General features: G+C 41.1%; 1 protein-coding gene across 1 annotated transcript in view; it reads left to right on the top strand.

Annotated features, from left to right (window-relative positions):
* The first annotated feature begins 5,811 nt into the window (after positions 1-5,811).
* LOC125691343 (uncharacterized) overlaps positions 5,812-16,093 on the top strand; it is a 211,664-nt gene continuing 201,382 nt past the window's right edge. The window contains exon 1 of the mRNA XM_048940609.1: positions 5,812-5,884. The gene's annotated coding sequence lies outside the window, so the exon portion shown is untranslated. The remainder of the gene's footprint in view (positions 5,885-16,093) is intronic.

Genomic DNA, 16,093 nt, shown 5'->3' with positions numbered 1-16,093 from the left:
TCCTCACTGTTCTCATGATCCGTCTCCTGGGGAAGGGCACCAGGACCCCAGCCCCATCTCGTGTGCCCTGCAGTGAGTGCAGGAACGTCTGACTCCATCCTTCTGCTGGAGAGGGCAGGCCCAATTCCCTATGGCAATATGGCTTTCGTTTCACCTTGATTTTGAAGATGACTCAAGTTCATTAGGAGGAAACAAGCAGTTGTGTCACAGTTACCAAAAACAGCAGTGTTGATGCTCAGCATGCAATAACCATATTATCTTCTGGCATCTGATGCATTATCAGATTTTATATTATGTTGGTGGGAGTACAAATGTCTAGTACATGAAATGAAACTGTTGTATTATGTAATGGAAAGGTGCATCACTGTCTGGGGTTGTTAACCCTTCAGAGATAGAGCTGCTCTGTCCCTGCAGAAGACTTCTGACTCTGCTGTAGCTTAGACGCACACAAAAGTATGAGTTTCTACCATTTAGCAGGGTGAAATGTTTTGCTATATAAATCTGAGTATCTTCCCAAGAGAACCCCACCCTGGTTGTTTAAGAAACCTCACCAGTGTTGAGATAGAAAAAGATTGTTTACTTTTCATAGAAGCAGATCCCACATTTAACTCCTTTTGTGGGTAGCAAATGTGAGTCTGGAAGGCTACTTGCTTGTGAGTCACAAAGTGGAGGGTTTTTTTGGGTACATGGGAAGAAGTAAAATTCAATGAGTCTGAAACTGTTCTGTTCATGCTGATAACTAGGCTGCATAACACAATTACAGGTGCACTGTTAAGATGAGATTTCTGTTCTTTTCTGTGGCATTCCTAGTGTAGACCCATAGAAATAAAGGAGAGTAAACTCGTCATGTGATTTCCAAGTCTTGTTAAGTATTTCATGCTTTGATCCCTCTCTTTTACTTTCTTGGGGAGAGAGTGCCTATCCTTTCTTCTGAGTTGTTCACTTTTAACAACTTTTCTACTTCATATCTTTATTCAATCTGTATTATGAACTTACATCTGAGCCTACCTACCTTAAAGAGTAAGATTCTACAGAAATCATTGGTTTTGTGTCCCTTAAAGATTCCCATTCCTGGCCGCACAGATGCTCTGAACTTGGTGTGAACTGCTTGGTTGAGTGAGGTCCCCACCCTGCCATGGTGACCCGTAAGTCTGTGTTCGATGTACTACTCATTTGTAACTATTATGCCAAAAACATCCTGTTACTCAGCAAATGGAAAGGAAAAAAATGTGTCTAGAAGGATGCTGCTATCATTGCCGTAGTTTCATGCCCAGAACTTGCAGCTTGCATAACCTGTGTCCATCAAGAATACAGATATTTGAGAAGAAGGGAGGTGATCCTGCCCCTCTACTTTGCACTGATAAGACGTCACTGAAGTACTGTGTCCAGATGTGGAGTCCTCAGTACAAGAGGGATGTGGATCTGTTGGAGTGCATCCAGAGAAGGGTGCAAAGGACCCTTTGAGCACAGGCTGAGAGAGCTGGGGCTTTTCAGTTTGGAGAAGGCTCTGAGGAGACCTGAAAGCGGCCTTTCAGTATCTAAAGGGGGTCTGCAAGAAAGAGTGGACAGACTCTTTATCAGGGTCTGTAGTGATAGGACAAGAGGAAATGGTTTTAAACTAAAAGAGGGAAAATTTAGATTGGGTTTAAGGTAAAAGCTTTTTATGATATGGGTGGTGAGGCACTGGAACAGGTTGCCCAGAATGCTGGTGGGAGCCCTATCCCTGGAGACATTCAAGGTCAGGCTGGACAGGGCTCTGAGCACCCTGATGTAGCTGTAAGTGTCCCTGTTCACTGCAGGGGAGTTGGACTAGGTGACCTTTAAGGGTTCCTTCCAACTCAAATGATTTGATGATTCTATGAAGTAAGTCCTTTTGTAACTTGCTGAAAATTAGAGGCAAGGGGATTGCTGGGGCAGAGAAAGCAGCTTATGGAAAGGCTGCTTTAGGGAAAGGAAGGAACCTGGTGATAATGAGGAGCTGACATTATGTACTAGTAGACTGGACTGATTGGTCATCTTTAACTTGCAAAATTGTGTATGAAAATGTTGCAAACCTCACCCAGAGAGGGAAAAAATGAAGAGCTGTGTTGGTGGTAAGATTCAGTGGGAATTCTTTAGCCCACATAACAGGTCATCAGATGAGCATCATGTGCCCTATTTGTACATCAGACAATACGAAGTAGTTGCCTGGAATGAGCTCCAGCAGTATCTTGCTAATGTATAACATCAGGGCTGGAAAGCCTGTCCTGAGTGCACACTGCTGAGAAAGATCTCAATCTTGGGCAGTGTACTCTTTACCACCTATAAATTGCATAGCTTGTTATTGAGGGGAAAAAGCAGAGGTGTAGAGAAGAGAGGAAAGCCTGTTGCCTTTGCTTCTATTAAGTAGTGTTGCACATTTAATGGATGGGTAACAGGAAAGACTGTAAGGGGACGCCATTGTTAATGTGAGCTCCTGCAGCTTTTATTATACTTGCACCCGCTATAGTTAGGGTTGAGCAGCTGTTTCCATTATGAACTCCTATTTCAGGGGTTTATAACTTGGTTGTAAAAATTTGCTCCAGGCTAAACTGTAACTCACCGGGTCTTCGCCTGGGAGAATTTTTTTTTTAAACAAAACTTCAAAAGAAGAACTCCATCTAGTCATTGTTCTGCAAGCTTGCACAGAAGCCAAATTTTACTGGAAAGCCTTGAGAACTGTTTAAAACTAGGAACTGATTAAATTTCCCTCTGTCATAGTTTTAAATTAGCCATGTGAACTACTTTGCAAAATGTGGCTGAAGAATGCAGGCGACCAAGAGAGGAATGCCACCGTGACTCAGCTGATGTCCATTCAGTCTGGTAGCTGCTCAGTTATGGGAGTTTTCCTTTGAAAAGACAGCAATGGGTTATGTAGGATGGAAGAAAGCTGGATTTGCCTTTACTCATAGGATCTATGAAGGTTTAGTGTCCGCATATATTAAGCCACAAGTATATAATACAAGCACTGCATTCATGTTTTGTAGCATAATGTTTCTACAGAGGTGTCTTATAACACGTGCTTAGACATACACATGTTTAAGACTCCTGGACATATGACTTCTTTCAGAAAGATCTCAGAATCCCATCACCAGTCTGCCTAAATTGTGTTCAATGTGCTCAAATGCCTTTGGATAATGTGTTAAATAGCCTTTTTTTTTTTTTTAATAAGGTGTAGTCACACTTTATAAGGACACAGTTTCATATCTAAAAAGTTTGTTTCTATGGTGGCAAGTATAAACTGGAAACTGGCAAATCTCTCCAAAATAAACAAATAAATAAATAAAATCAGCAGAAGTTGCAGAAAGCTTACGGAAAAACTTGAATCTTTTGTTTGGCTTGCTAAATTATTCTTGCAAAACAATAAGAAAATGTGAAATTCCTTCTCTGATTTGTGTCAACATCATCTATTGTCAGATTTGTAAAGCTGTTTTGGTACGTGAAATGGCAAACCACCTTCCCTCAGTTTCCAGGGACAGGAACAATTTGTGAAACCTGACTAAACAATATAACTGAAAAGATGTGAACAATTGCCCCACTGGCATCATCCTTAGATCATGGCTGAATTGAAGAAATCTTGCAGTGACCACTTGGGCTCAGTGCAGAAATTATGGACAAACTGTATGGAAATACAGGATGGAAACAGATTTGGTAGTTGGACCTCAAAAGTTAAATTTCTGGTTGCTTTTAATGTTTTAGATATTATTCTGATCTGAACTTTAAAGTAGCCAAAAATGCTTACAACTATCCTAATCTTGTGAAAAGAGGTAGGAAAAATGCAGGTTTCTGTTTGAGCTTCTTCATTCATTAAACTGCCTATAGAATCATTAAAGTTGGAAAAGACCACTAAAATATCTAGTCTAGCTGTTAAATCATCACCACCATGCCAAGTAAACCATATCTTTCAAATACCTGCTGTATTCAGAGTCACACTGTGTTCTGTGGTGCTTTTCCCACAAGACATGAAATTGTCCCATCCTTTATAAAGCACAGATGATGCTCCATGGCTGCGCTGTCCACTCAGCTACTCAGAAAGGAAATGGTCTCTGGGAATGTATATTGTAGGCATTGACATTTTGGAGTGTCATGGTATCCTCTTCTCCTGGTGAGGTGAAGAATGCCACCATTAAGCTTTGCCTGTCACTAGCTAAGCTTCTGTAACTCCATTATGTTTCAGACTACAGTATGAGGAATGCTGGTTTGTACTGTCTTTGTTTATAAGTATACTGAAATAAAATACGCTGGCTCTGGGTTCTTGACTCCTTATGTATTATGATTGTTGATTTGAACATGATTGACTCCATATATTATGATTGTTACCTGCTTAGTAACACAGAAATGCCACACAATCGAAATCCGCCAAACTTGATTTCTTTGTGATTTCTTTATCCTACATGTCAAGAATTTAAGAAAAGTGGGGTAACAAAGTCTGCTTATGTGAAAAAGCAAAGCTTTCTTCATTCTTCTATTCAGAACCCACTTTGGATTTTGAGACTTTCTAAGTCTATCACTAAAGACAATAAGATGGCATCTCCCTCTCTGACACCTAGGAGAGCCTAGTTTGAACCTGACTGCTCTCTCACAGCAACAGCAGCTGCACTGGTTAAAGACAAATTCACACAGGCAGAGTTATGTAGTCTTCATAGGTTTAAACCAACACTTCATTCTGTTTGAAAATGAATAATCGAGTAGGGAATGCTGGCACAGAGAACTCCTGTCAAGATGAGACTGCATTTACCAGCAACTTCAGTTTCTGTGTTTAAACATGTACTTTGGGTATGACAAATTGCAGCAATTCAATGAGTGTCAAAACACTTTGTTTAAAAAAAAGAGAAAAAAATTGTATTCTTGACTCAAGGATAAGCAGAAAGTAGGCACTGTCTGAATTATGGTGCAGTGAAATATATAATAAGAGTAGAATACAAATCAGCACCTTCTAAAAAAACTTTCTTCCCCCCAAACCATTATTCTGGGCAGTTATTTAATATCTATAATTAAACATGGACTAAAATTACAGGTTGCCAGTGAATGAATTGTGCCCTGATCTGTCCCTTTCCTGTGAATTATGTCCTAGATGACTAAAGTCAGGTGACAGTGACTGCAGTGAGTCTACCCTGAGATAAGGAAGGGTTTCAGGGTGCTTGTAGAGGATGTTCCAGCTCAAGGCCTGTACTTTGCACATGTCTGATGGGTCTTCTGCTGACAGCAAGCCACAGACAAATGAATCAACCTACCAGAAAAGTGAAAAAAAAAAAAAAAAACCAACAAAAAAAACCCAACAATCAAACAACAACCAACCAAACTAAACATTTTGTTGATGTTTCCAGCTCAGGTGTTATAGAGGAAAAGCCCTGGGAACTTGTTTGAAAGAAGAAGGAATACATTTGGTAAGGAGGGGTGACATGACAGATAGTAAGGACTGGTGTGGTTTTTGGCATTCTGAGCAATTGAGTGTTCCCGGAGTGCCGATTCAGGAAGCCTGTGCTTCCTGACCTGCAAAAGGATTTCCCACAGTTTCTCTGACCACATGCACACAGAACAGCTGCTAAGCAAGGAACATTCAGCACTGTCCCAGTTTTTCCCAGAAATAAATGTTTTCTTGTTATGTACTTTCTATGGGAGGTGCTTCTTTTTTCTCCTGCTGTATGGGAACTGTTGATCAGGGCCTGAACCTCTGATTGACCACCTGAGACAAGCGATGGGTCAGCTGTGGGAGCACAGGTGAAGGCAATTCAGCTGTGCTACTAGAAGGGGTGGAGGCTGGCTGCACCTCTCCTAGAGCCCATTTAAGTGCTGAGTGCCACTGAAGAAGGATCTTTTTCTGGAGGTTGCTCCTTGTGGAGTTTATTGTGAGTCTGCGATACTGGTGAGCATTTCCATTTGCTTTGATTATCTTTCCACCATGATAATCATTTTAAACCTAACCTCTGTACACCTATTGATTGTACATCTGCTAGCTTTACTCTTTTGTTTCTCTAATGTCCATCCTGACCATCACTCTCCCTCATCCTGCCCTCCAATGAAACCTTCACCTCCACCTTCTTATTCTGCACTTGAGCTTCATCTGTTGTTCGAAGCAGTTGTTTGTGTTAACTCCCATTGTGTCATCCTTTTCTCAGGTCCCTGCTGCTGGATGCTCCCATCCAGATTCCTACTGGCCTTTCCCTGTCATGTGTTGATATTTCTCCCTCCTTTGCACTCTGGTACTGCTTCCCTCGTCCCTCCCACAGTGCCTCTCCTTCAAAAGGTCTCGACAAGGAGGCAGTGAGCTTTTATCTGCCCCTCATTAGAAAAGCAATGTTCTTTGTAAGGTTTGATTTCTGATGATAGTCTTCTCACTTGCTTTAGCTAAACCTGTTACCCACTCTGACTAATTCCAGGATCAAGTGCCTCTTATAAAAACGATCAAGCCAACAAGCAGAATAAATTACAGTGTTTTAGCTCTAAAGGTAGTATTTCATGTTTAGATCATTTTTACTGCTCAGGTAGGGTACTGTAGGAGTCAACTCAACCCAGTTAATGACCATAAATAATAATGACAGCATTATTCTTTTGTCTTGTCCTTTGCACACACTAATCTGCACTGACAGCCAGCTTTGCTCTTTTATTAACTCTCCGTCAGCTGTAATCAGTGATGGTGAAGTCAGGCAGCAAAATTTACATGTGCCAAGTCTCACCATTTTTTTTTAATTCTTTTTTTCCTGAACCATTTCAATCTTCAGTTTGCACATCTTTGGAATAGCGGTGGGGAGAAAGTATGAGGGGAGGAAGGCACAAATGTCGTGACACGTTGACTTATTACAATGAACAGCATTCATAGCAGTCACAGGATAGCACTGTCCTTCGGTTATTCTTCCCTTCTTCCTCTCTATACCCGCTTTCATGAGGAAAAAATATGCAGCAGTAATTATACCTACCTTGAAAGTCAAAGACATATCCTTTATTATATCTTTTGATTATTTTATTTGTGAAGCTAGAAACCAGTGTTTGTATGTTTGGAGAGAGGCGTAAGAGCTTAATGGATCACTTTCTAGCTCTTGTGACAATGCCTCAGCCCATTTTAATGTATGATTTATGCCAGTTGCTAATAGATTACCCGGAAGTTGATGATTAAAGTGGAAGTTTCTTTGGAGAGGGGTGATATAACTGAGGTCGGGACCTCCTAGTGACCTCAAATGTAACTATTACCCTTCTAGGTTAGTTGCAATTGGAGATCAAAGTGCTAGTACAGGAAACATATTTGGTCCTGAGATTGTCAGCTGGGGGCTGCTGTTTGACAACAAGGTAGACGAGCTTGCTGGAAAGGAAGTGTTTTGCAGTTTCTGCTCCGCTCATACATGGGATAAAACACTCAAATTACATATCAGAATGTGGTATTTGCATTACTTTTCATAAGGAGTTCTGCATCTCAGCTGAGTAAAATATTGCTTTATAAACAAGCAGGAAAATGTTTCAGGCTGGTGGCTGCAAGAAACTCTGAGTCTGGCAGCAAACTTTTTTTCTTACTCATTTTGCAAAGCTGAGAAGCTTTGCTTTATCTCTTGGGATCCTATTGTTTCAGTTGGTGTGGATATAGTTTGCAGAGAGGGAAAAGAGGCAAGAGCCTCAGTACTCGTTATGGATCACAGAGTATATTATAGTTTGTCTTACAGGGGTGTACGTGCAGGTCATGTGTCAGTACACCAGCACCTGGCTCATGTGCAAAGGGAGGAAGAAAACCCCAACTCTTATTTCTGACCAGCCACCCAATACTGAGTGATTGCTGTCTTCCAGGCATTTCTTTAAGGCTTGAGGTAGGAATGCTAAACACTCCTGGTTGCTACAGGTGCCTCATTTGCAGCTTGTGCTCATGTGTGCTCATGTTTTTTAATGAAGAGTCCTTGGATCTGAGTTCCTCTCATTTATACTAGTGAAATCTGTGAGGAACAGAAGCTATTTAATTAATCAAATTAATAGAATGACTTTTTTTGAACCTCTAAGTGGGCAGAGAAGCCAAACCATTGTTTCTTACTATAGAAGCACAGCTGTACTTACAATTGCCAGGCAAGTTTATCACCATCGTTCACTGCTTTGCTTTTCATAAGCCCACTGCTTTTTCCTGGTAGTGCTACTGTGACATGATCCTTAATTGCCATGGGGGTAAGGGTCTGAGAGCCAGTGAAAGCTCATGTGGACAGTGTATGGATGGGGTGTGCTCCAGCTCCTCCCCTTTTCATTGTGGTGGTCCTACATCAGTTAAGGAAGCAAAGAGCTGTAGTACCTGAACCACAAGACAGGCTTTTGGAGCACTTTATTTTATTTCTTAGCAGATTTCCTAGAGGAAAAACTGCACTTTCATTTTAGCTCAGTTCCAACACATTACTTGGGTTTTACCAAGATGCTGAACTGCACTGTTGGTGTGTTAGGACAATGTGGAGATAATCTCTTTGTAATGCTGTTAACTGGTGTAGGTTTCCAATCACATGAGAGTCCTGCATGTAGACGCAGGCCTTTTTTGCACACATAGAACTCTAAGTGTCTCTGTCTCCAGATAGAGTGTGATGGGTCTTTGGAGCAGTTTAAATCAGGGCTTGAGGTTATAAAAGGCTTTAGCATCATCTCAGCTGAAGAGAACGCAGTAAAAAAAAAAAATCCCATCCTAATTGTGAAAACACAAGCGGTTCCTCAGGAACACCTTAGAAAGAATCTACTTTACAGTTACTTTTCTCTGCAGTATCTTCTACTGTGCTTATCAAGCCACAGTATAACTTTAAGAAAGCAAGGCCTAAGGTTTGGTTGGGAAGAATGTGTGCATGCAGTAATGCTGGGATTTTAATCCTCACAAGTTGTACCAGCAGGTGCCCTGACAATAGAGATGAAAACTTCTGAAGATGGTCCAAGCAGCTCTGCCAAATTGTCCTGATAATGTATTTCTCTTAATATTGATTGAAGGTACCATGGAGGAGATAGTGACTAAAAAGTGGCTTTGAACAACAAATATTTTCAGAAGTGCTGATCCGAAAGGCTTTAAAATCTGCAAGATGACAATACCTTTTTATTTTAGTGTGTAAATTTTCCCATTTTCCACTCACTTCACTGGAACTCTTTGAAAGGGCAGATAATAGCAGGACAAGGGGAAATGGTTTCAAGATGAAGGAGGGAAGATTTAGGTTGGATGTCAGGGGAAGTTCCTTACAGAGAGAGTGGTGAGGTGCTGGAACAGCTGCCCAGAGAAGTTGTGGATGCCCCATCCTGGAAGTGCTCAAGGCCAGGTTGGATGGGACCCTGGGCAGCCTGGTCTGGTATTAAATGGGGAGGTTGTTGGCCCTGGATGTGATGGTGAAGTTGGAGCTTCATTACCCTTAAGGTCCCTTCCAGCCTGAGCCATTCTGTGAATACTCTGAGTTTTTGTTGACCATTCCTGGAAAACTTTATTTTGCTCTGAGCTTCATCGAGAACTACTGCAAAGTTTTCTTGACTTTTTTTTATTTAACAAGTTAATGATAAATAGAATACACAAATGGCTGACCACCCAGCTAAAAGAAAAATGTGTTCAGCTTCATTTCAAGTGAACATGACAATTTGTGTTCAGACATGCTGATGGAAGCAGTTTCTGCATGCTTCCTTATTGCCAATAGTAGGCAGACTCTTTTTTTATTTAATGTTGATAAAGCTAAGGTTGACGTCTTTAGGTCTGGTACAACCCATCTATGTAGCATGAAGCATTCTGAAAGCTGTGGATCTTCCTCCAGGAGAATTTCCAGATTGCTGCTGGCACATGCCTTCAAACTGCTTTTCAAAACTGCCCCTCACCATCTCATGGAGAATTAGTAGAAATAAGACACGTGGCCCTATAAAGAATGGCAAGCAAAAACCCCCCAACAAATTATTTCCAATAGTAAACCCATACATCATAACACACCCCACTCTTGTGTAACATAACACTAACGATACCAACCTTTTCTGACATATTTATTCCCAACTAGAAAGGCTGACCAATTTCCTTTACAATCTAATGCTTCCTATAAGACTGTGAGGATAAAATATTCAACCTGTGCTGTGCAGCTGTATCTTTCAGTACTGCTGTGACAGAGGTTGACAGCAATTATGTAGTTGCTGGTTCTTTGTGTTTGTGGCTCGCGTTTTGTAAATGTTATTCAAAACTAGTTGATTTCAAATCTTTCTTCTGTTTGGGGAAAGCTGAGAATTTGCCTCAGCTTCAAGAGTCAAGACATAAAATATCAGCTGTGCAAGAAAATCACGCACCCTGCAGAGCTGCTTGTAGTCTTGCATGATGATTTTATTTAGACCAGGCAGTTGCCATATGATAACATTAGAAAAAGGAGGAGGAAGAAAAATCTTAAGATGGTAAGGCAGATACATCTAAGCAAGGCAGATGCAATAACCTGCTATTTCTGCTCCATATACACACTTAGATTTGGGGAAACCCATGGACTGTTTTCAACTCAGCGTTTCTTGCTTTCAAAATGGAACTTGAACTTAGGATAAGAGGGTTTCTCCCTGTCCTTTTGCACGTGTCTGAGAGGCTTTCAAAGAATGCCATGGATTAACTGACCTTCTCCCTTCATGCATTAGGGCTGGGCATGACAAGGCTAGTACTGGGGGAAGGAGGCTGTAATTCTGCTGTGTCCTATTCCAGCAGGCAAGTTTGTGTAGGAAAAGTCACTATCTTTCTTATCTCCTCACTCAGTGCTAAGGGGATGGCAGGATTTGCAGTTACACCTGATCGTATCTGAGGAAAGGCAGAGGAATTTGCTCCTTTGCCAGAGCATGTTTTGCACTTCATTGCACTATTATAAATCACTCTTCTCAGCTGTAACTCATGAATGAGTATGGGGAAGGGGGGGAGTGGAAAGGGGAGGGTGTGGAGGTTGAGCAGGGTTAACAAAATTTGAAACAGATTTATGGAAAGCCCTTCAAGAGTAAATAAAAAAAGACAGCCCAGCTGCTGCTGTTCTGCAACACAGCAAACTATGAGCAAGAAATCCTAGTAATTAGTTTCATTTGTAGGTGAAAAAAGGTCTTTGAGAATGTCTGGTATTAATTATCATTAAGGGTTAGTCATCATTTCCATTTGAAAAACCTATATTTTTTATTTTTAGCTTTATGTGTTGTCAGCTTACATGCAATTAAAGAACCCTCAAAGCAACCAAATCGCATGTATCACTGGCACAACTTTACAGGCACTGAGCCAGCAGCCTCCATTTGTCCCAGGCCCTCCATGTCCCTGCCTCAATGGGAATTAAATACAGTGGCAGCTGCTCAGTTAGCACTGATGGAGAAGACCAGACCTCCTTCCCAGCTGAGTGCCTTGCTCTATGCCCTCCAGACTACCTGGCTGCAGCAGCAGTACTGTTTCAGGTGGCCTCTGAAAGAGGCTGTAAATCTTAGTTGAGGTATGTGGGCGGAGACTTTCAATAGCAGAGAGAAATGCTAGGTATCTGCATCATTTGGACTGAAAGACTGGTATGTCTTTGTGCATTTTTATGCTGACTTTAAAATGATTAAAATTAGTATTCTTTCAAAAACGCACTCACCCCGTTTTGATATAGAACCAGACTCCAGATTTGCTTAGCTTCGACTGCACCAGGAAGTGTCTTTTGTTTATTTTTGCCCTTAAATTCTGTTTTGCATTCTGAATTACAGCACTTATTTGTGCCACAGCACTGCGTGTATCTGCCACAGATTATCTTTGTTTATCTAGTGTGTGAATTTTAGAGTTTTATTGATTTGCGTTAGTAAGGAAAGGTTGGTTTTATAGCTGATAATTGCTTTATGGCAAGCAATAAGGACTAGAAGGGTTTGTGCTGGTTTACTAAATACATGGGTAGGGTCCTGCTTCTGTTGAAGTTCTGCTACCGATTTAACTATAGCCAGCCTGTTGCTCCTTATTGACTAAATCACTGCAAGGTTTTGGCAGTTTAATCTCCTTATCTTTAAATGGAACAACTATTAATTCTCTGCTAGCAGATCTTCCTAACCCTGTTTGGTACAAGAGGAAGTGTTTTCTAGCGTAAATGATGTAATGTTTGGCTCCTGCGCTGTTCACTGGAGCTTGTCAACAGAAAATATTTTGGTTGGCTGTTTCTAAGACCTGAAGTAATACAGCATCACTTTGGCTCATTAGGGCATTAAAGATTTCTTGTGTTTCCTATAGATTTAGAAGGAAACGGACAGGAAAGTTTTGCTGGTGATGTGAAGAAGCAGCGTTTCTGAGGGAGCTCTACCTGCTGAGGATTCCCTAGCTCTGGTGTACTTCTGCACGCCCAGCTGTGAAATGCAGCAGCTGTGAAGAAAGGTGTGCAAAAGAATTGTTTTGAAATGCTTGCTCATTAGTCTTAATAACAGCAGAGCTAAAAATAGTTTCCTCATTGTGCTTCTTTTTATTACATATTTATAGTAAATATTTTTTTGAGTGTTTACATATATACGACTATACATATAAAATTATATGTATGGTAATTTGCAGTTTTTGGTTTGTGTGCATCTCCCACTAATATCAACAAGTGGTTTTGTGGACAGAAGCCTTCCATGGTATATGGTTTTATTCAGAGGAAAAGCAGCAGCAAAAGAAAATGAGGAATTAAACATTAGCTGATCCTTAATTACATTAACATTAGCACTTTAATTTACTTACTAGAACAGATTATTTTGGATGATTTCTGTATTAGTTATTCAAATCTCCACTCATACGTTATTGTTTTCCTCTCTAATTGTGTAAATTTAGCTGTTTACATACTAAAATGTGGGTCAACTGAGAACTGTGTAAAGTGGGATCAATATAATATTGTTCTGCAACATCATCCACGCTTTTATCAAGATAAAAATCCTTATGTATAAAATCTGTGGGTTGATATTACTATTAAATCATCCCTCGAGAAAAACCCTCACTGCTAATTAATGAATTATGAAGCTCAGTTTAAAAGATAATCTTTGACACTTAAATCTATTCATAAGAAGAACGTTTTCATCAGTAGATTCCATCAGAAAGTACTAATTAAAGCTTCCTCTTCCTGCTCTGTGTTTAGAGACAACACAGGCGAAAAATGGCTGCTCATGCTAAGATTTTATTCAGATTTCCAGTGCAGTCCAATTTGCATAAATTCTAATAAAGCATTATTAAAATCTATTAACACTTGTCTATGGCAATTAAGTTAAGTTTGCTATTTTGAAAGATTGCATTTCATGCAAACTGAGATAAGGAAACATGGAGGGCTAGCAAAGAATGCAGTGTAATCCAGGGAAATGTGTGAAATGCGTGTTATTCACAAGGCACAAACTTTAGGAAGGAGTAAAGCTCTGTTTTCTTAAAGGCAGTAGAAAATTTCTGACTCTATGGAGTTGAGATTCAATCATGGCTGCCCTCAGATGTTTATTTTACCATGTGTATGATATACAAGACTGGTGAACATCATGATACTTTATTATAAAACCTGGAGGGCACTGTCCTCTAGAGAGAATTGAAAGTTTTAACTAATATTGATTATTTAGTACAAACTGTAAAGATTGTAAATTGAAGTGGGGGGGGAAGGAATGTGGAACAAGGAAAAAATTAAACTCTTTTAAGTGTTCTTGAAGGTTTCATGGGAATTGGTGAAAATTCATGTAATGTTAATTCACAGAACTTCTTTAGTTGCTACTGTGTATGTTGGATTTGTTTGTTCACACAAATTACAGCTGTAATGCCCCTGGTACAAACCCAGGGAAAGAGATAGCATTGGAAGCTAGGTTGCCATTCTGGCTTGATACCCCACTTGATCCCTGTTTTGATAGAACAGCTCTTCATGATTTGCTGTAAGTGCCTAAGGGAATCTCCAAACACTCTGACTGGAGCCCTATGAAGCCTTTGACATGGTCCCTCACCAGATCCTTGGGGATCTTGGTAGACGAGATGCTGGACATGAGCCTGTGCGCCTGCAGCCTGGAAGGCCAACTATGTTCTGGGCTGCATTAAAAAAGGGGTGGCCAGCAGGGAGAGGGAGGTGATCGTCCCCCTCTATTTGGCTCTTGTGAGGCCTCATCTGCAGTACTGTGTCCAGGTCTGGGGCTCCCAGCACAAGAAAGACACAGAGCTCTTGGAATGGGTCCAGAGGAGGGCCACTAATCAGAGGGCTGATTGATCAGAGGGCTGGAGCACCTCTCCTGTCAGGAAAGGTTGAGGGAACTGGGATTGTTTAGCTTGGAGAAGGCACTGGGGAGACCTGTTGTGGCCTTCTAGTACTGTTTGCATCGGTGGATAGTGATAGGACAAGGGGGAATGTTTTTAAACTAAAACAGAGGAGGTTTAGGTTAGATATTAGGAGGAAGTTTTTCACACAGGGTGATGATGCACTGGAACAGGTTGCCCAAGGAGGCTGTGGATGCCCCATCCCTGGAGGCATTGAAGGCCAGGCTGGACGTGGCTCTGGGCAGCCTGGTCTGGTGGTTGGTCACCCTGCGCATAGCAGGGGATTTGAAACTAGGTGGTCTTTGAGGTCCTTTTCAACCCAGGCCATTCTATGATTCTATAGGGTGTCTTAGATTGGGCATAAGGGAGAAATTTTCTACTGCAGTGCGTGCGGTGAGTCTCTGGAGTATGTTGCCTTGAGATGTTGTTATTACCCCATCACTAACTGTATTCAAATCCAGACTAAATGGGGCTTTGAGCAGCCTAATCTAGCAGGAGATGTCCCTGCCAAGGGCAGAAGTTTGGGAGTAGAAAATATCTAAGGGTCCCTTCCCACCCAAATCATTGTAAGACCTCACTCCCACCCTTTTTTCCACTGCTGCTCCATGCTTGGAAAGGGATACAATGACATGAGGATGCAGGTGGCATGTGCAGTCCAGCCCCAGAGGACTGGCTCTGGCTGCTTACACTCAATGCTGAGCCCCAAAGAGGGCTCTTCACTTGTATAGCTCACCCAAGGAAACCAGGACAACCCCTGTACTGGGGGCTTGAGTTGAGACCCTTGCTCTCTTCTGCTACATTCGTCACTGTTGCTGCAAACTTGGAGATGCAGCTGCTCAGCACTTTGATTCTGCATTTTTACAGTCTGCGGTTTTTAGGTAGGGAAAGGACCTGTTACTGAGACTAAAGAGAGATTCCAGCTATTAGGAATGCCTTGTTCAAATTTAATGAGCAATACCACTTCTTTCAGGGTTTTCTGGGAGAAGATTTGATCCTTTAGTTCCTGATAACATATGTGCTCAAAGCTTCAGAGAAGCTGGAAGCATCAGTCATCCAAAAGGACGATAAGCACAGAGGATATGCACATACTATATTCACCCAAACTCTGCTTAGGAATCCACTTTCATGAGGGCTGTTTTAAGGGCTTTTAAAAGAAATAGAAGCAAACAAGCAAGAAATGAAAATCTTTGACAAAACTCACAGATCAAAAACAAGAGAAAATGGATCCTTTCTCCTATACTTGGAATTCTTCTGTCTTAGCATTAGGGAAAATTGTTTGTCAGTATACCTGGAGAAGTCAGGTTTTACTTTGTCTCTGTGTTCTTCCAGACTTCAACTTCTTCAGTGTTCTGGGAGTTCACTGTTCTGGGAAAAGAAAAACAAGTAACAAGACTATGGTAGTTATGCATTTACTTAGCACTGACGCTCCAGGATTACATCACCCTGGAAGTTAGCTATTTGGCGCTCCCTTGAAGAAATCGTCTGTCTCCATCTCCAAATTTCTGTTAAAACCACATAAAGGCTAGATTTAGTTACCAGAGATAACCTTGGCAGTGACTTCCTACCAGTGCTGGTTATGCTTCACTGAAAGCAGAAGCTGTGAAGCAGTAAAGAGGATTCTAGGGCAGGAGATGGTGCTGGGCTATTAAACCTTCGTTATTAAAGGACAGGACTGCAAAGGTCATGGCTTTGATTTTGGCTCTCTTTCTTGCCGGCATCTCATATGCTAATTCGAAAGCACAGCATAAAATAGAGTAAAAAAAAAACTTGTCACTAACCATGGTATATTCCTTAAAGGCTAGAAGGATTTACAATACTTTGCTTGCATGTATCTATATACTTAACCAGTAAGGTTATTTTTTTTTTTTCCTGGAGTGAAGCCATGTAAGTATCTAGATGGGTGGGATG

Source organism: Lagopus muta, chromosome 3, assembly GCF_023343835.1.
Source record: "Lagopus muta isolate bLagMut1 chromosome 3, bLagMut1 primary, whole genome shotgun sequence".
Lineage (NCBI taxonomy): Eukaryota > Metazoa > Chordata > Aves > Galliformes > Phasianidae > Lagopus > Lagopus muta.
Note: the sequence above shows the minus strand (reverse complement) of the source record. Positions and strands in the feature narration are given on the sequence as shown.